The following is a 20,129-nucleotide window of genomic DNA, read 5'->3' as shown; positions in this document are numbered from 1 at the left end:
TAAACAACTGTTTCCTGTAAAATTGTCAGATCCTCCCACTTCCAAGTTTCGGTTTAATTGTTAGAGACCTGGTGACATGTCTCCAAAGCCCCCATGCTAATCATGGTGGATCCAATATCTTATCTTTCAGTGATGAGGACTGAAAGATGTCTTAAACCTTCTTTTGTTTTCTTTCCCTGATTTCACATTCTACCCCTAATTGCCGGCTGTGGGAGCTAAGCTCGTTAGAACATTCCTCCCAGATTTAATGAGTGATCTGGTCACCACATGCGTGGGTTGCAGCAGAACACAGCTTCCGCTTGTTAACTGGAGCTTTCACAGATGGCCAAATACAAACAGAACCCATCTGGTTCAGCTTCCCCACTACATTGTTTTGACTAAATTGACCTTCCTGCCTTGCCTCTGATAGAGTTGAGTTAATGCACGATTTACCAGTTAGTTTTACAATCTTTTAACTGTGAAGATGTTAAGGCACTAAGGCTAAAGATTAGATTTAAAAGGGACCTGTGGGGCAACCTTTTCACACGGAGGTGGTGAGTGTGTGGGAAGTTGCTAGAGGCAGGTACATCTATAATGTTTAAAAGACATTTGCACAGATGGATAGTAAAGGTTTTGAGGAACATGGGCCAAACGCAGGGAGGTGTGAGTGTCTTGGTCAGGCAACTTGGTTGGCATGGATGAGTGGGCTAAAGTGCCTGCTTCTGTGCTGTAGAGCTCTATGATTCTGTGCTGTAGAGCACTATGATTCTGTGACTCCTAAGATTGTTGAAAATATTTATTAAAAAAATTGAAGATTATTAATACAACAATAACATGTTTAAACTAAAAAATACTGGAGTTGCCAGAAAGCTGACTTCCCAAAAGAATTTGTTTCAGTGACTGACACTGGAGACAGATGTGTGGAATAGCTATGGATCAGCGAATGCTCCTGGATTTCATTCAACCCTGGAAATTAAATATTTATAATCCTCGTTCCCCTGGTCCGTCTCAACCCACTCACTCGCACGCAAGCACACACGCACACACACATATACACACACGCATATACAGACACATACACACACACGCATATACAGACATATACACACACGCACATAGACACATACACACACACGCATATACAGACACATACACACATATACACACACATATACACACACGCACACATATAGACACATACACATATACATGCAAGCACACACGCATATACAGACCCATACACACACACGCATATACAGACACATATACACGCGAGCACACACGCATATACAGACACATATACACGCAAGCACACACGCATATAGACACATATACACATATACACACACGCACACACATATACAGACATAAACTCGTACACGCCGCACACAGACACACACTGACACACGATCGATCGTAATTGCTTTCCCCACCACTCCGGGAAGCGTGTTCCAGACAACAACCACTCGTTGCAAAAACATTGCCTCAAACACTCCTTTAACTGTCACCCCTGGCCTTAAAGCTATGCCTCACTTCCACCCTGTGAAAAAGGCTCTGACTCTACCCTCTCATAGTCTTATCTACCTCCCTAAGTTCCTCCCTAAACTTCCAAAGCTTCAAAGAAAACAATCCAAGTCTACCCAACCTCTCCTTGTAGTTATTACCCTTTAACCCTGGCATATTCTGGTTAACCCCTTCTGCACCTACTCCAAAGCCTCCACATCCAACCTGTAATGTGACCAGAACTGCACACAATACACCAAATAGTATTGTCGTGTCACACAGACGCATTGTGTTCTCCTTATACTGTCCCATATTTCCATATGTCACAGGAGGCCATTTGACCCATTAAGTTTGTGCAATCCCATTCCCTCAGTATTTCCATTTAACATTCTTTCTCATACGCCCACTAACAACATGAGTGCTCGCCCCAGTCTCAGACCAGTCACCTGCGTGAGGAACAATTTACAGTGGACAATAAACACCCTGCACATGTTTGGGAAGTGGGAGGGAACCGGAGTAGCCGGGGGAAACCCATGTGGTCACAACGAGAACACGCAAACTCCACACAGACAGCACTGGAGCCGGGATCGAACATGAGTCGGTGGAGCTGTGTGCCAGTGGGATGACTGCTCCACGTGGGGTGCCTGATGCCGCAACGTGGGAGTGTCAGAATCCTCCACAGGTGGTGGGTTGGCGACCACCAGTCTATGTACTCAGTCCTGACACTCAGCTCTCACCTTACAGTCATAGACATAGACATAGACATAGAAAATAGGTGCAGGAGTAGGCCATTCAATATGATCATGGCTGATTATCCAAATCAATATCCCATACCTGCCTTCTCTCCATACCCCCTGATCCCTTTAGCTGCAAGGGCCACATCTAACTTCCTCTTAAATATAGCCAATGAATTGGCCTCAACTACCTTATGTGGCAGAGAATTCCACAGATTCACCACTCTCTGTGTAAAAAATGATTTTCTCATCTTGGTCCTAAAAGACTTCCCTCTTATCCTTAAACTGTGACCCTTTGTTCTGGACTTCCCCAACATCGGGAATAATCTTCCTGCATCTAGCCTGTCCAATCCCTTAAGAATTTTGTAAGTTTGTAATTTTGTAAGTCATCTTCTGGACCCTGACTGTCTCTCCCTCTCCTCAGTGACAGCTGGCAACAGAGTCCACCAGGGGTCTGATGCCGGGCATATGATAAATGGACTTGCCAGAGAGCTGAGGGAGTGTAACTGGGGAGAGAGCCCTGATGTTTTGTAGATGTTGGGTGTAAGACCCACCCCTCCCACAGTTCAGAGAACATGTCGACTTGACGCTCCCTCCTCACTCCTGTGACTTTGGGAGATTTTGGGAGTGATGGTGGTCTGTTTCTGCATCTTACGGTGGTTCAAGACAACGTGATCACTGCCACAGCATTTAGTCATGTTCACTGAGTCAGGCAGGGATTGTGGTGGGTACTGTACAGATGTGGATAAGAGCTGTGATGCCACCTTGGTTGAAAAATACAGCAAGGAAACAGGCCCTTCAGCCCATCAAGTTAATGCCAACCATTGATTACTTATTCACACTATGTTATCCCACTTTCTCACCCACTCCCTACATATTTGTGGCAATTCAGAGGGCCGCAGGGCTTTGGGATGTGGGAGGAAACTGGAGCACCCATAGGAAACATACACGGTCACGTGGAGAAAGCACAAACTCCTCACGGACAACACCTGAGGTCAGGATCGAACCCTGGTCTCTGGCGCTGTGAAGCAGCGGCTCTACCCGCTTGTGCCACTGTGTCTCCGTAGAGGTGACTTCTGAACTATGAGAAGTGGTCCACACTTTGCAGGGGCTGTCGTTGACATGTGTTGGTGTGTGACTGGGCTGGTCATGGGTGACCTTGGCTTTGTGAGTGCAAGGCCATCCTTTCAAATGCTTTAGTGAACAAATTGACCATGGAATGGACCTCGACATCCAGATGTGGACAAACACAAGGCTCATCTCAGTACAGGTATTCAGCTCCTGCAGCTGGGGTGACCTGGTTCTGATGGAGACAATTGAGGTTGAACTATTTCCTGTTAATCCCTGAGATTTGTTCCACTACATGAGGACGATGGTTCGAGGTGAGATGCCCGTGGGAGGAGAGAAAGACTGAACAAGTGTCTCGGCAATCTTGCTGATTACTTGCTCTAGATTGAGTGATTCTGGTCCCAAGAGCAGCCTTGGAGCTGTCCTGGAGTACAGCCTGGACCAGATGTAAAATGAAGATGAACTTTGGTTAATTTGGTCAATGTCCCTCCATTGTCAGAGTGTGAAAGCTTCAGTGAAGTTAGATGTGTCTATATACATTGGTCGCTGTTGTTCCCTGCATTTATATAGCAGCCTACTGTGCCTCGGCAATTCATGTGAACAAGGAGAAAACAGAACAGAACAGTACCGGACAGGCCCTCAGCCCACAAGGCTTGTGCCAAACATGATGCAAAGTTAAACTAATCTCATCTAATCTCCTCAACCTGCATGTGATCATAAGATCATACGTGATAGGCATAAATTTAGGCCATTCGACCCATCAAGTCTACTCCACCATTCAATCATGACTGATCTAGTTCTCCCTCCAGACCCCATTCTGCAGCCTTCTCCCCATAACCCCTGACACCCCTCAACCCTCCCTCAAGTCAAGACAAGTCTAGTCAAGAGAGTTTATTGTCATGTGTCCCAGATAGGACAATGAAAATCTTGCTTGCTGCAGCACAACAGAATATTGTAGGCATAAATACAGATCAGATCAGTGTGTCCATATACCATAGAATATATATATACACACATAAATAAACAGATAAAGTGCAATAGGCTGTTATAGTTCAGTTTGTTTAATTGTCTAATGGCTGTGGGGAAGAGCTATTTCTGAACCTGGATGTTACAGGTGTGGGTCCTTGATGATGTTGGCAGCCTACTTGAGGCAGCGACTGCGATAGATCCCCTTGATGGTCGGGAGGTCAGAGTCGGAGATGGACTGGGCAGTGTTACAACTTTTTGCAGCCATTTTCGCTCCTGGACGCTCAAGTTACCAAGTTCCTCTCAACCTCCAACATTACAGAGAAAACAATCCAAGTCTATCCAATGTCTCTCTCCCTGTAGTTGAAACCCTCTAATTCAGGCAGCATTCTGGTAAATCACCAAAGCCTCCACATCTTTCCTGTAATGGGGCAGCTGGAACTGTGCACAATACTCCAAATGTGGCCTAACCAACGTTCCATGGAGCTGTCTCATGACTTCCTGATTGTTATATTCAATGCCACTGGGCAAAGAAGCCTAGCAGACTACCTGCCCTTTGTACCACCCTATCTACTTGTGCCGTTCCACATCCTTCTATCCTCTCCATATCCATGTGCCTCTCTGAAACACTACTATTGTATCTGCTCCACCACCACCTCTGGCAGCTCGCTCCAGCCAACCACCACAGTGTAAATTTACCCCGCACATACCTTGAAACATCCCCTTTCTGACCTTAGATCTTTCTGGTTTTTCACATTTCCACCCTGGGAAAAAGCTTCTGACAACTTGTATAAATACTTCCTAATTCCCGTGAGGGTGTCTGCCTCAACCCCAGCCCCCCCCCCCCGCCCCTGCACCCCCCTCCCCCAGGCTCTTCATTCCACTTATGAAGATTGGCTTTAATATATTTCGACCCCATCGGAGTTAAAACTCTCTCTCTACTGCAAGTTATTAAGTTGGGTTACTTGGTGCATTCTCTGTACCAATAAAAGGACAGATAATGAGAGAGACATCATTCACTTCAGGTCAAGAGCTGATTAATGTGTTTCGTTCTTTGTTTTGAACCTCTGCGGAGAAGATTGAGCTCAAGATCATGGCCATTCAGTCAGTAAGTTTAACAATTCTAAGCAGTGACTCATTGACTACACATCTTGTGAAGAGAACATTATCACATGTGAAATATGTATATACAGTGACACATACATCTGGTCAGATCTGCATTAGTGTTTAACACCAGTCTCTAAACCAGCAAATACCACTTGAGTCATACAATGTGGAAACAGGCCCTTCGGCCCAACATCCATGCCGACCAAGATGCCCCATCTATGCTAGTCCCAGTTGTCCACATTTGGCCCATATCTTTCTAAATCTTTCCTATAAATGTACATGCCTAAGTGTCTTTGAAATGCTTTTATATTCCATACACCCATTACCTTCTGAGTGGAAAAAGTTGCCCCTCAAGTTCATATTAAATCTTTCCCCTCTCACCTTAAATCTATGCCCCCTAATTCCTTTATGCTGGGCAAAATACTCTGTGTATTTACTCCACCTATTCCCCTCTTGACTTTATACATCTCTATAAAATCAAATTACTTTTTGAAATAAGTTTCCGTTTAGATTCTCAGATGTCTGCCTTTCCAACTGTGTTTTAAGTCTCTTAACTGAGAATTTGTGATCTGGCAATTTTCCAAGTGCCTTTTTACAAACAAAATGCTTGTAACCATTTAAGGCCCTGTGCCAAGAGCTGGCATGGGCCGCTGGTATTCACTAACTACAGAACACGCTGAATTATTTCAAGCATTACCCGACATGGTATTGTGCGATGGTTTGAGTCACCGCTGTGCAAGATAACAAAACTAAATAACAACTTAATTGTGACCAGAATATTTGTTTGCCGTTCAGGATTTGTTAAGCAGAAAATTCTGGACTTTTCTGCCCAGAAGAAAGTTGTATTGGAAAAACAAAATAGGCTGGAATAACTCAGCGGGTCAGGCAGCATCTGTGGAGAACATGGATAGGTGACGTTTCACAGAGTGCTGGAATAACTCAGCGGGTCAGGCAGCATCTGTGGAGGACATGGATAGGTGACGTTTCACAGAGTGCTGGAGTAACTCAGCGGGTCAGGCAGCATCTGTGAAGAACATGCATAGGTGACCTTTCACAGAGTGCTGGAGTAACTCAGCGGGTCAGGCAGCATCTCTGGAGAACATGGATAGGTGATGCTTCACAGAGTGCTGGTGTAGCTCAGAGGGTCAGGCAGCATCTGTGGAGAACATGGATAGGTGATGCTTCACAGAGTGCTGGAGTAACTCAGAGGGTCAGGCAGCATCTCTGGAGGACATGGATAGGTGACCTTCAGACTAAATTTTACTCTTTCTCCTCTCTATAGCTGACACCCTTTTATCTCCTTTTCATCTCTAGCCTTTGTCATTTGTTCATTCCTCGGACAGCAAAGCAGCCAACATATATATCAGTAATTGCTCACACCACGGTCATTCCCTCCTTTCCACTATCCCAACAGGCAGAAGATACAAAAACTTGAAAGCACATATTACCAGATTCAGGAATAGCTTCTTCCTGTTGTTATCAGAATCTTGGATGGACCTCTTCCCAGCTAAGGATGTAGTCTTGATCTTCCAATCCACCTCGCTGTGGCCGTTACATTATTTTTGATCTGGCCTTCCTCTGCAAAGGTAATGCAGGCAGATGGGACCAGTGTAGATAGGACATAGGTCGGCGTGGGCATGTTGGGCCGAAGGACCTTTTCCACGCTGTATCTCTGTACGACTACAACTCTATCTAAAGATCTCTGTGACTGTCACTCTGTGTCTCTGTCTCTGTCACTCTGTGTCTGTGACTCTGTCACACTGTGACTCTGTGTCTCTGTCACTCTGTGTCTCTGTGTCTCTGTCACTCTGTGTATCTGTATCTCAGTCACTCTGTGTATCTGTATCTCTGTCACTGTGTGTCTCTGTATCTCTGTCACTCTGTGTCTCCATGACGGACTCTCTGATTCTATGACATACCATTGCTTGGTAGTTGCCATGGTGTGGGATGTCAGTAAACAATCGCCTCACCAGTGTCAGTGTCGATCTCTGGAGGCTTCACAAACCCTCAGTTTTCCACACGTATTGCACAGGAGCTGAGAGCCTTTGGGTTTAAGACAGGTCCGTGTGTGACAGTCCGTGTATGTGGCAGTCACTGTGTGTGTGACAGTCCGGGTGTGACAGTCTGTGTGTGACAGTCCGTGTGTGACAGTCTGTGTGTGTGACACTCCGTGTGTGACAGTACGTGCGTGTCAGTCCGTGTGTGAGTCCGTGCGTGACAGTCCGTGTGTCAGTCTGTGTGTGTGACACTCCGTGTGTGTGAGTCCGTGTGTGTGACAGTCCGTGTGTGTGACAGTCCGTGTGTGAGTCCGTGCGTGACAGTCCGTGTGTCAGTCCGTGTGTGACAGTCCGTGTGTGACAATCCGTGTGTGTGATAGTCCGTGTGTGACAGTCCGTGTGTGTGATAGTCCGTGTGTGTGACAGTCCGTGTGTGTGTCAGTCCGTGTGTGACAATCCGTGTGTGACAGTCCGTGTGTGACAGTCCGTGTGTGTGATAGTCCGTGTGTGACAGTCCGTGTGCGTGATCAGGTTCAACCTCTGACGTGAAGAAAAACATGGCAATCCCTCGGGGTTTGCAGTCGGTATTTGTCACAATGTTTTCTTGCTGCTCCTACTTATTATTGCATTAATTTGCTCCAATTCCTCACAAAACCCATTCAAGTGTTTTTGAGATGTTGAGCTCGACAATCATGCATTGCTGAGACCGGTGGGTGGGTCTGTTGTACAGGTGTTCATGGGACAGCTAGGGATGCAGTGAGGGGCAATGTTGGTTTAAAGTGAACAACTGCGAGAAAGTGGCGGTCTGTGTGTCAAAAGGTCCGTGTGTGTGGAGGTCCGTGTGTGTGGAGGTCCGTGTGTGTGGAGGTCCGTGTGTGGAGGTCCGTGTGTGTGGAGGTCCGTGTGTGTGGAGGTCATAGAAACATAAAAACATAGAAAATAGGTGCAGGAGTAGGCCATTCGGCCCTTCAAGCCTGCACCGCCATTCAATATGATCATGGCTGATCATCCAACTCAGTATCCTGTACCTGCCTTCTCTCCATACCCCCTGATCCCCTTAGCCACAAGGGCCACATCTAACTCCTTCTTAAATATAGCCAATGAACTGCCCTCAACTACCGGTCTGAAGAAGGGTTTCGGACCGAAACGTTGCCTATTTCCTTCGCTCCATAGATGCTACTGTACCCGCTGAGTTTCTCCAGCCTTTTGTGTACCTGCCCTCAACTACCTTCTGTGGCAGAGAATTCCACAGATTCACCACTCTCTGTGTGAAAAGTTTTTTCTCGTCTCGGTCCTAAAAGACTTCCCCCTTATCCTTAAACTGTGACCCCTTGTTCTGGACTTCCCCAACATCGGGAACAATCTTCCTGCATCTAGCCTGTCCAACCCCTTAAGAATTTTGTAAGTTTCTATAAGATTCCCCCCTCAATCTTCTAAATTCTAGCGAGTACAAGCCGAGTCTATCCAGTCTTTCTTCATATGAAAGTCCTGACATCCCAAGAATCAGTCTGGTGAACCTTCTCTGTACTCCCTCTATGGCAAGAATGTCTTTCCTCAGATTTGGAGACCAAAACTGTACGCAATACTCCAGGTGTGGTCTCACCAAGACCCTGTACAACTGCAGTAGAATCTCCCTGCTCCTATACTCAAATCCTTTTGCTATGAATGCTAACATACCATTCGCTTTCTGCACTGCCTGCTGCACCTGCATGCCTACTTTCAATGATTGGTGTACCATGACACCCAGGTCTCGTTGCATCTCCCCTTTTCCTAATCGGCCACCATTCAGATAATAGTCTACTTTCCTGTTTTTGCCACCAAAGTGGATAACCTCACATTTATCCACATTATACTGCATCTGCCATGCATTTGCCCACTCACCCAACCTATCCAAGTCATCTTGCAGCCTCCTAGCATCCTCCTCACAGCTAACACTGTCCCCCAGCTTCGTGTCATCCGCTGTGTGTGGAGGTCCTTGTGTGTGGCTGTCCGTGTGTGGAGGTCCGTGTGTGTGGCTGTCCGTGTGTGTGGCTGTCCGTGTGTGTAGAGGTCCGTGTGTGTGGCTGTCCGTGTGTGGAGGTCCGTGTGTGTGGCTGTCCATGTGTGTGGAGGTCCGTGTGTGTGGAGGTCCGTGCGTGTGGAGGTCCGTGTGTATCCCTTAGCCTCTCCATCCTATGAGGGGGTGCCATTGAGTATGGCTGCCCTGTCTGCAGCTTTGTCCTTTTCACCCCCTTTTCTTTGTTTTTAGTGTCTTAAAAGTGTTTGTTTTGGAGGTCTAGTCTTTTTGTGTGTGTGTGTGGGGGGGGGGGGGGACTGTATTTCTCGGTCCCTAACTGGTCGGAGATGCGGCTTTCCTACGACCACATCTTCGCCCCTTCCTCGTGGCTACCAACGGGACAGGAACGGCGTTTCCTGCCGGGACCTGCCAGAACCTCAGCTTTGGCGGCGGCGCAGCGCTGAAGCACCATCGCGGAGCGGGCGATCCCTTACCCGGGTCGCCGTGTGGTAAGCTCCGGTGTGCTGAGACCGCCGACTCCAACATCACAGAGGTGTGGGGTCTGCGGAGCGTCCAGCTGTGGGCAGCGCTGACTTTGAACATCGCGGAGCCTGGGATCTCTCGCTGAGATCGCCAGTGTCGGAGCTCTGACCAGCGTGGCCTGTGGACTTCGGGAGCTGCGGTCTCCAGGGAGGAAGCGGCCTTTCCAGACACTCCAAGCCGCTGAGAATGTTCTCCCGACGCCGGAGCTCCATCATCCGGCGAGAGGGCCTGTAACATCGGGCCGCCGTTGCGGCGACTGCGGAGGCCTCAATAGGCCCGACCATGGGTGAACAGTGAGGAAGAGGACTGGACTTTGTTGCCTTCCCTCACAGTGGGAACCAGTGTGGGGGGATGTCAAGCCAAGTCAAGTTTATTCATCACATACACATACGAGATGTGCAGTGAAATGAAAAGTGGCAATGCTCGTGGACTTTGTACAAAAAACAAACAAACAAATTACAAACAGATGTTTTTATGTTTAGTGTTAAATTCTTTGATGTTGTGTTTTGTTTTTCTTGGTGTGGTGCAGATGGCTCAGAAAACATGGCTGCTTGAGGTGAGAGTGAACGCTGGCGCGATTGGCTACCGCTGCTCTCCCTCCGAATTGTGTATTGTTGCTGTATATGTTGTTTTTGTTTTATGCTTGTTTTGACTGTAAGGTGTCCTTGAGTGTCCTGAAAGGCACCCATAAATAAAATGCATTATTATTATTATTATTACTGGCAGCACCTGTCCCTTCTGCTTCTTGGCCCTGGGTAATATAAAAGGACTGGACAATTATAAAATGACTAGACTAAGTGCGGACCCATTGGACCCGCTCCCCCAAACTGTGCAGGAGTGCTGATGAACCTGTATTGCCTACTAAAATTAAGTTAAAGTTAATAAAGTGAATAGAGGACATGTGGAGGTGCTTGTAAAGTAGAATGAAACTTACCCGAGGAGCTGTTAGGTCTCCGTTCTGAGGCCAGACAAGAACACGCAAAAAAAAAAACATTGCGATGTGAAAGTCGATTGCAAGATGGCGGCGGGCCAGTTGGGATCCCATTGTGACATCATTGTGATGTCGAATGCGGCTGATGGGCAGGACAAGCGGAAAAGCGTTTTTTGTAAAGTTTAAAATGTCAATAACCTGTAAAATATACTATCAATCGGAACGAAACTTGCTAGTTTACATTGCAGGACAATGGTGAGTAAGGTGGGCCATTGTAGTGCTATCGTGTAGTTTTGGGGACAAACCCACACACAAACATACAAGATGAGGGGGGTATGGATGGGAGAGGGGTTATGGAAGGAGGGAGGAAGTGACAGGGTAGGGGAAAGAAGAAGGAGGGTGAAGAGGATGGGGATGGAATGCTGGGGATGAGGGGAAATGGGCGCGCCTGCGCAGTTAGGGGCTATGTGTGAGTGGTGTAATATTGGGTTGGGGGAACGGGCTTGTATATTACTGAAACTCTCATATAACCATATAACCATATAACAATTACAGCACGGAAACAGGCCATCTCGGCCCTACAAGTCCGCGCCGAACAATTTTTTCCCCTTAGTCCCACCTGCCTGCACTCATACCATAACCCTCCATTCCCTTCTCATCCATATGCCTATCCAATTTATTCTTAAATGATACCAACGAACATGCCGCCACCACTTCCACTGGAAGCTCATTCCACTCAGAGAGTGGTAGCGGTGTGGAATGAGCTTCCAGTGGAAGTGGTGGCGGCAGGTTCGTTGGTATCATTTAAGAATAAATTGGATAGGCATATGGATGAGAAGGGAATGGAGGGTTATGGTATGAGTGCAGGCAGGTGGGACTAAGGGAAAAAAATTGTTCGGCGCGGACTTGTAGGGCCGAGATGGCCTGTTTCCGTGCTGTAATTGTTATATGGTTATATGGTTATATGAGAGTTTCAGTAATATACAAGCCCGTTCCCCCAACCCAATATTACACCACTCACACATAGCCCCTAACTGCGCAGGCGCGCCCATTTCCCCTCATCCCCAGCATTCCCTCCCCATCCTCTTCACCCTCCTTCTTCTTTCCCCTACCCTGTCACTTCCTCCCTCCTTCCATAACCCCTCTCCCATCCATACCCCCCTCCTCTCCCTCTATCTGTTTAAACAACAATCCTCTCCTCGTCCCCTGCCCCATTCCCTCCCTCTCCTTACAACAATGGAACAAATCTCTCATTGCACTGGGAGTCCTGTCATTATTAAATTGTAACTGAGTTATTTTGAAAAGAGCAATCTTTTATGTAAATGAGATTCGGGATCCCATTGTGATGTCATAAGCTGCTAACTGTCATTGCATGCATGTGAATTTTGTCAAAGTGAGGTTTTGTAAAGTTTAAAATGTGAATAACTGGTAAAATATACAATGAAACTGAACGAAACTTGATACAACGCACCACAGGAACATGGTGAGCAAGGTGGTCCAGAAATTGTAGCGCTATCGTGTACCGTTTTGGCAGAAATTTCTGGACATCACAAACAGACAGACAGACAGACAGACAGACAGACAGACAGACAGACAGACAGACAGACAGACAGACAGACAGACAGACAGACAGACAACAGACAGACAGACAGACAGACAGACATAGAAACAAACAAGATGATAATTTGATAGATAGAAGACAAAAGGTAAAAGGACTGTCAAGTCAAGTCACATTTATTTATATAGCACATTTAAAAAACAACTCTCGTTGGCCAAAGTGCTTTACATTTGTTATAAGAATAGTATAAACAAACAAACTACATACATATATACATGTAGCCCTCACTCAGTGGACGTCAGGAAAGGCTTGGGAGTATAGATAAGATTTTAGTCTTGACTTAAAGGAGTCAATGGAGGGGGCAGTTCTGATGGGAAGGGGGATGCTGTTCCACAGTCTAGGAGCTGCAACCGCAAAGGTGCGGTCGCCCCTAAGCTTATGCCTAGACCGCGGGATATTCAGCAGCCCCAAGTCGGCCGATCTGAGGGACCTGGAGGTGGAGTGGTGGTTGAGAACACTTTTAATGTAGGAGGGGGCAAGCCCATTGAGGGCTTTGTCGACATAGAGGAGGGTCTTGAAATGTATATGGAACCGCACAGGAAGCCAGTGGAGAGAGGCCAGGATCGGGGTGATGTGGTCCCTTTTTCGGGTGCCCGTCAGGAGTCTCGCTGTGGCAAGCTAGATGCAGGAAAAATGTTCCCAATGTTAGGGGAGTCCAGAACAAGAGTCCACAGTCTAAGAATAATGGGGAGGCCATTTAAAACTGAGATGAGGAAAAACGTTTTCACACAGAGAATTGTGAATTTGTTGAATTCTCTGCTTCGGAAGGCAGTGGAGGCCAATTCACTGGATGAATTTAAAAGGGAGTAAGATGGAGCTCTAGGGGCTAGCGGAATCAAATGGTATGGGGAAAAGGCAGGCAAGGGTTATGATTGTGGATGATCAGCCATGATCACAATGAATGCCCGTGCTGGTTCAAAGGGCCAAATGGCCTCCTCCTGCACCTATTCTCTATGTTTCGATGTAATGAGAACTGCTCCCCTCAGTCACTGGAGTCTTTCTCTCATGTGCATAATAATGCAGGACCTTGCAGAGCCGAGGCGCATGGCTCGACCCAAAATGTCTTTCTTTGTTAAATGTTGAGTGTAAATAATGTACATTTATTTCTAACTTGTTTGTGTATTGTCTGAGTCCGTGCCTGTGATGCTGCTGCAAGCAAGATTTTCCTTGTACCTGTAACTCACCATACTGTGGACATGCCAATAACTCAACCCTGCTTGACTGAACTCTGCCATTCCTTACGGTCTTGGGAAGAGCAGTGATGCATGCCAAGGAGATACTTTTTACAATGCATCTGTAGATGCATTGGGAGTAGAGCACCTGGAAAGCATCCTATTGGGACGACCTGAGCTGTTTCGCACAGGTAGAAAGCTGCCATTGACACAGCAACATGGCACATTGGAGGCTTTGGAGAAGGTGAGGAAGAAGTTTACCGGAATTTGGTCTGGGTTAGAGTGTATTAGCCATAAGGAGACGTTGGACAGACTTGGATTGTTTTCTCTAGAGTGTCGGAGGTTGAGGGGAGACAAGATAGAAATATATAAAACTGTGAGAGACATAGATAGGGTTGACAGTCAGAATCTTTTTCCCAGGGTGGGGAAGACTTTAGGTCACAGCTTTAGATGAGAGGAGATGTCCGTTTTCTTTCCACAGTGGTGGGAGCCCGAAACACACGTTAAAGAGGATTTTAGATTGGCACATGCAGGGAATGGAAGGATATGCATCATGTACAGTAGAGGAGATTAGTTTAATTTGACATCATGTTGGCACAGACATTGTGGGCTGAAGGGCCTGTTCTTGTACTGTTTTTTGTTCTAAGTCGTATCTGGCTCATTACTGCTGATCAGTCTGCTCCCATCATCAATGGAAGGTCTTGCAATGCCCATAAATAGCCAGCTTGTCCCTGCCCCTCCAAACTGTTGGCTCACTACCTCCTTTTAGTCGAGGATGGACCACTGAGTTGCAATCCTACGGAGGCTGAGAGCTGCAATTGACTCACTGCATTAAGGAACATTGGTGAAATGCATATCAATAGGAGAATCAATAGGAAGTGGATAGAAGGGAGCAAGAAATTCAAAACAGGCTCCATCCTGAGAGAAAACAAACAGGATAAAAGACTTCCAATTGTAAGGAAACAGGAACAACCAAAGTTGAAACCGACTTGTGTGGTTCCGTGGAATCACATTTGGCTACTTTGTTGAAGTTCTTTGATAATTTAGCAATGATGATGGATAACAGAAAAGGAACTCTGTCCAAGCCGGTTTAGTTTAGTATTGTTAACTGTACAAAAGTACATTGAAACTTTTTTGGCATGCTCTCTGGTCAAAGATATTGTACATGAACACAATCAAGCCGTTCACAGTGCACTGATAACAGCACCGTGGGAGTAATGTTTCCAGCAGAATGTTGTCTGAGAGGCTGTGCCTTATCAGAGTTTCTTCCTCAATGTCAATCTTGTTTCATCCTTGGAAAGTTTCTCACATTTATCGAAGGTCAGCTCCTTCAGGTATTGTTCGCAACTTGACACAGACGGTAGGAGCTGCGGGAAGCCATGCACCTCGGCTCTGCTGCACTGTCTAATGTACCAGAGCTACAGATACCATCTCACCTCACCTCTGGCTCTCTCTATCATTATGGCCATCTCTTTGTGAACGGCCTTCAAAGGACAATTGCACAAGTTCAAGCCAAGAAATTCCTCCTCATCTCAGTTGTAAACACTGTTTCCCGAGTTGTGACGTGCAAGAAGGAACTGCAGACGTTGGTTTAAACCTCAGATAGACACGAAAAGCTGGAGTAACTCAGCAGGTCAGGCATCTTCTCTGGAGAAAGGGAATAGGTGACGTTTCGGGTCGAGATCCTTAACCCTTCTTCTGAAGAAGAGTCTCGACCCGAAACGTCATCTATTCCTTTTTCCCCAGAGATATTGCCTGTCTCGCTGATTTACTCCAGCTTTTTGTGTCTATCCTCCCAAGCTGTGACTCTGGTTCTGAACTCACATATTAGGAAGAGCTTAACTGCTTTGAGTCAGTCTGGCCCTGTTAGAATTGTAAATATTTTAAAAACCCCTCTCATTGTGAGACAGAAATGAATAATGTAATGAATGGGTAGGATGTTTCTCGATTACCCAGTGCCCCTGTCCAGCCCAACCAACTTCTATGCAGGTACCTTGTGCAGAGCAGCATTGAGTTAGGGCCAGTTCGTTTTTTATCTTATTGAAGCATTGTGTTTTGATGTTTTTTTCCTGAGGGACTATGCACCAGATTGCTAATCACTCCTTGCCCACGACACACCACCTGGTTCCAACAGCCCGTTATCTAGTTGGTTCCTTGATGTATTGGTTCAAGAAAACATCCTACGCATTCTAGGAATTATCCTCTACAATATTATCGTGAATTTTATTTCAACTATCTCTAAGTAAATTAAATGGTAACCTTATTGCAAGTGACTCAGTTTTCCTGTTTAATACCTTCCCTCATACCAGTCAGTCATACATCATCATCCATACCTGATTAGAGGTGAGAGTAAGCAAGTCCCCCTCCCCTCCCCCTCACCTCCTCTACCACCCCCCTGCCCACACTTCCCTCCCCTCCCCTCTACCCCCTCCCACCTCCCCAACCCCCTCCACCACCTCCTCTCTACCCCATCCCATTCCCTTCCCTATCTCACCCCCTCCCCATCTCTACTCCCTATTCCCATCCTATCCCCTCACCCCCTCCTCTGTCCCCATCCCCCCCCCCATCCACTTAACACACTCCTCTCTCTTTCAGTTTAGTTTTTGTCATGTGTACCGAGGTACAGTAAAAATCTGTATAGATAAGGAAGTGCAAGGTGCGAAAACAGGGCAAAGAGAATGGAGATGAAGGAAAATATAGAATAGATCATTGTTAGTTGGGAGAAGTTAACAACAAAGCAAACAGATAAAGTGTAGTCAGAGGCAGTAAGACTGGTTGGAGAACTGGGAAAGGGCAGGGGATGGAGAGAAAGGGAAAGCAAGGGCTATCTGAAGTTAGAGAAGTCAATATTCATAACACTGGGATGTGAGCTACCCAAGTGAAATATGAGGTGCTGTTCCTCCAATTTGTGCTGGGCTTCTCTGACAGTGGAGGAGGCCCAGGACAGAAATGTCAGTGTGGGAATGAGAAGGGGAGTTAAAGTGTTGAGCAACTGGGAAATCAAATAGGTTTGAGCAGAGGTGTTGAGCCCAACAATTGGCAAGCCTGCGCTTGGTCTCGCCGATATATAGGAGTTGACACCTGGAACAGCAGATACAGTAAATGAGGTTGGAGGAGGTGCAAGTGAACCTCTGCCTCATCTGAAAGGACAGTCAGGGTCCATGTATGGAGTAGAGGGGGAGGTATAGGGACATGTGCTGCATCTCCTGCGGTTGCAGGGGAAAGTACCTGGGGAGGTGGTGGTTTGGGTGCGAAGGGATGAGTTGACCAGGGAGTTGCGGAGGGAATGGTCTCTGTGGAAAATGGAAAGGGGTGGAGATGGGAAGATCTGGCAAGTAGTAGGATCCCGTTGGAGGTGGCAAAAATGTCGGAGGATTATGCGACGGCTGATGGGGTGGAAGGTGTGGACAAGGGAGACTCTGTCCCTGTTATGTTGGGGGGAGGGGAGCAAGAGAGGAGCAGCGGGATATCGAGGAGACCCTAGTGAGAACCTCATCTATAATGGAGGTGGGGATCCCCCATTCTCCAAAGAAAGAGGACATCGCTGATGTCCTGGTATGGAACATCTCATCTTGGGCACAGACGCAGCATAGACGGAGGAATTGGGAATAGGGGATAAAGTCTTTACAGGAAGCAGGTTGGGAAGAAGTGTAGTCTAGATAACTGAGGGAGTCAGTGGGTTTATAATGGATGTCAGTTGATAGTCTGTCTCCTGCGATGGAGATGGTGAGATCCAGAAACGGTAGGGAGATGTCGGAGATGGTCCAAGTGAATATGAGTGCAGGATGGAAATTAGTAGTGAAGTTGATGAGGTGTGAGTTCTGCATGGGTGCAGGATATAGCACAGGTGCAGTTGTCAATGTAGCGGAGGTAGAGTTCGGGGATATGGCCAGTGTACACTTGGAATAGTGATTGTTCTTCCTCCTTCCCCTCCCCTTCCCAGTTCTCCCACATCCGCCTTCTTCCTTTCTCTTTTCCGCCCACCCTCGACATCAGTCTGAAGAAGGGTATCGACCCGAAACGTCGCCTATTCCTTCTCTCCATAGAAGCTGCCTCACCCGCTGAGTTTCTCCAGCTTTTATTGCCTACCTTCGATTGTTCCAGCATCTGCAGTTCTTTCTTAAACATCCTGCCCCACACTTGGCCCCGCCTCTACACACCTGGCCCCGCCTCTACACACCTGGCCCCGCCTCTACACACCTGGCCCCGCCTCTACACACCTGGCCCCGCCTCTACACACCTGGCCCCGCCTCTACACACCTGGCCCCGCCTCTCCACACCTTGCCCCCCCCCACGACACCCTTGGCCAGGTGCGGATCTACTATGAAACTAATGAAGATTAAGGTTCAGGGCCCCTAATCCTGAAGGGGCCCCAGAAGCGACTTTTGTCCAGATATTCTTCCAATTTAAATCGGAATTCCGATTTTTTTGTTTTCCTAGAAATTAATCTGATTTTCACCTCGACTAAACCTCCCACCTCGACTAAACTTCACCTCACACTTAAACCTCAACACACTAAACCTCACCTCGACTAAACCTCCCACCTCACATTTAATCCTCGCCTCGACTAATTGCCGCCTTTTTCCCGCTCCTGTGGGGAGGGGCTGCGGCCGGCGCAGACGGGAAGGCGGAGCTTGGTCTCCACGGCAACGTCAGCGCGCGTGCGCCCCTCCCCTCCCACCGGCTCTCGCGCCGCTCTCCTCGCTCGGCCCCGCCCACCTGGTTGGAGCTGTTCCGCTCACGTGAGGCGCCACCAACGGCCGGGGGGGGGGGGGGGGGGGCTACAAATAGCGGGAGCGGGAGCGGGGCGGCGATTAGTCGAGGCGCGGATTAGGCGTGAGGTGGAGTTTAGTCAAGGTGTGAGGTTTAGTTAAATTGAGGTGTGGTTAAGGTGTAAGGTTTATTTGAGGGGCGAGGTTTAGTGAGGTATGGTTTGGTCGAGACGAGGCGAGGTTTATGTGTGAGGAGATGTTTGGTAGTGCAGTATCGTCGAGGCGAGGGGTTTAGTGAGGCAAGGGGATAAGTCGAGGTGTAGGTGAGGGGAAGTGAGCGTAGGTGATGTGAGGAGAATGGGGTGTCTGAGCTCAGGAAGGGAGACCGAGGTGCTGCTGAAGAAGACGAGACCACCGCCATCTGTGGCAGAAACATAGAGGAGGCCATTCGAGCCAGCACCGCCATTCATTGTGATCATGGCTGATCACCCCTATCAATAACCCGTGCCTGCCCTCTCCCCTCTCCCCATATCCCTTGACTCCACTAGCCCCTAGAGCTCTATCTAACTCTCTCTTAAATCCATCCAATGATTTGACCTCCACTGCCCTCTGTGGCAGGGAATTCCACAAATTCACAACTCTGGGTGAAAAAGTTTTTTCTACCTCAGTCTTAAGTGGCCTCCCCTTTATTCTAAGACTGTGGCCCCTGGTTCTGGACTCGCCCAACATTGGGAACATTTTTCCTGCATCTAGCTTGTCCAGTCCTTTTATAAGTTTACATGTTTCAATAAGATCTCCCTTCATCCTTCTAAACTCCAGTGAATACAAGCCTAGTCTTTTCAATCTTTCCTCATATGACAGTCCCATCATCTCAGGGATCAATCTCGTGAACCTACGCTGCACTGCCTCAATCACAAGGATGTTCTTCCTCAAATTAGGAGACCAAAACTACACAATACTCCAGATATGGTCTCACCAGAGCCCAATACAACTGCAGAAGAACCTCTTTACTCCTATACTGAAATCCTCTTGTTATGAAGGCCAACATTCCATTAGCTTTCTTCACTGCCTGCTGTACCTGTAAACCAACTTTCAGTGACTGGTGTACAAGGACACCCGGGTCTTGCTGTACCTCCCCCTTACCTAACCTAACCCAATTGAGATAATAATCTGCCCCCTTGTTTTTGCCGCCAAAGTGGATAACCTCATATTTATCTATATTATACTGCATCTGCCACGCATCTGCCCACTCATTCAACCTGTCCAGGTCACCCTGCAACCGCCTAACATCTTCTTCACAGTTCACACTGCCACCCAGCTTTGTGTCATCATCATACTTGGTAGTGTTGCTCCTAATTCCCTCTTCCAAATCATTAATATATATGGTAAACAGTTGCGGCCCCAACACCGAGCCTTGCAGCACTCCACTCGCCCCTGCCTGCCATTCTGAAACTGACCCATTCACTCCTACTCTTTGCTTCCGGTCTGCCAACCAATTTTCTATCCATGTCAACACCCTACCCCCAATACCATGCTGGTAATTTTAGTCACCAGTCTCCCTTGCGGAACCTTATCAAAGGCTTTGTGAAAGTCTAGATACACTACATCCATTGCCTCCCCTTCATCCATATTACTTGTCACATCCTCAAAAAATTCCAGAAGATTAGTCAAGCATGATTTTCCTTTCATAAATCCATGTTGACTTGGACTAATCCTTTTACTGCTATCCAAATGCCCCATTATTACCTCTTTAATAATTGACGTGCATCTTTCCCACCACCCAAGTCAGGCTAACTGGTCTAT

At 47.3% G+C, this 20,129-nt stretch overlaps 1 long non-coding RNA gene across 1 annotated transcript; it reads right to left on the bottom strand.

The window, feature by feature from the left end:
* Positions 1-4,064: 4,064 nt before the first annotated feature.
* LOC116984476 lies at positions 4,065-8,297 on the bottom strand. Its single transcript, XR_004415040.1, has 3 exons — positions 8,287-8,297; positions 7,253-7,257; positions 4,065-4,101 (listed from the first exon to the last, which is right to left on the bottom strand). It is a non-coding gene; the product is annotated as an uncharacterized LOC116984476 (long non-coding RNA).
* Between the last annotated feature and the right edge of the window lie 11,832 nt (positions 8,298-20,129).

The sequence above is a fragment of the Amblyraja radiata genome, chromosome 20 (assembly GCF_010909765.2).
Source record: "Amblyraja radiata isolate CabotCenter1 chromosome 20, sAmbRad1.1.pri, whole genome shotgun sequence".
Taxonomy (NCBI): Eukaryota; Metazoa; Chordata; class Chondrichthyes; order Rajiformes; family Rajidae; genus Amblyraja; species Amblyraja radiata.
Note: the sequence above shows the minus strand (reverse complement) of the source record. Positions and strands in the feature narration are given on the sequence as shown.